The sequence below is a fragment of the Pteropus alecto genome, unplaced genomic scaffold (genome assembly GCF_000325575.1).
Source record: "Pteropus alecto unplaced genomic scaffold, ASM32557v1 scaffold45, whole genome shotgun sequence".
NCBI lineage: Eukaryota > Metazoa > Chordata > Mammalia > Chiroptera > Pteropodidae > Pteropus > Pteropus alecto.
In genome coordinates this window covers 23,525,735-23,526,108 of record NW_006442491.1, presented here as the reverse complement: position 1 = coordinate 23,526,108, position 374 = coordinate 23,525,735, and positions in this window count along the sequence as shown.

The following is a 374-nucleotide window of genomic DNA, read 5'->3' as shown; positions in this document are numbered from 1 at the left end:
AAGTAAAGATTTAAAAAACAAAAGCATTTCATTTAAAAAAAACACAAAAACCAAAACTAACTTCCTCACAGGAAGTCCACTAGTAACAGGTGTTAAGAGGCCAACATGTTCATTTACATAATTCCTACAGTTTCATTTCCTGCTCTAGCTGTAATGATAATTATGCACCAATTGCTAGTCAAAGACTCAATCAGATAAAATACAGCAGTGGGCAAAATCCATTATAATGTTTCATCTAGCTGACCAAGAGCAAATATTTACTATACCCTTTTGGTTGGTTTGTGGCTAGTAAAATTTTGCTTCCTTGGTGAAAGCAAGCACAGAGAATGTCCAAGGATCTGTTCTGAATAAGTAGGACTAAAGCAGCACACCAC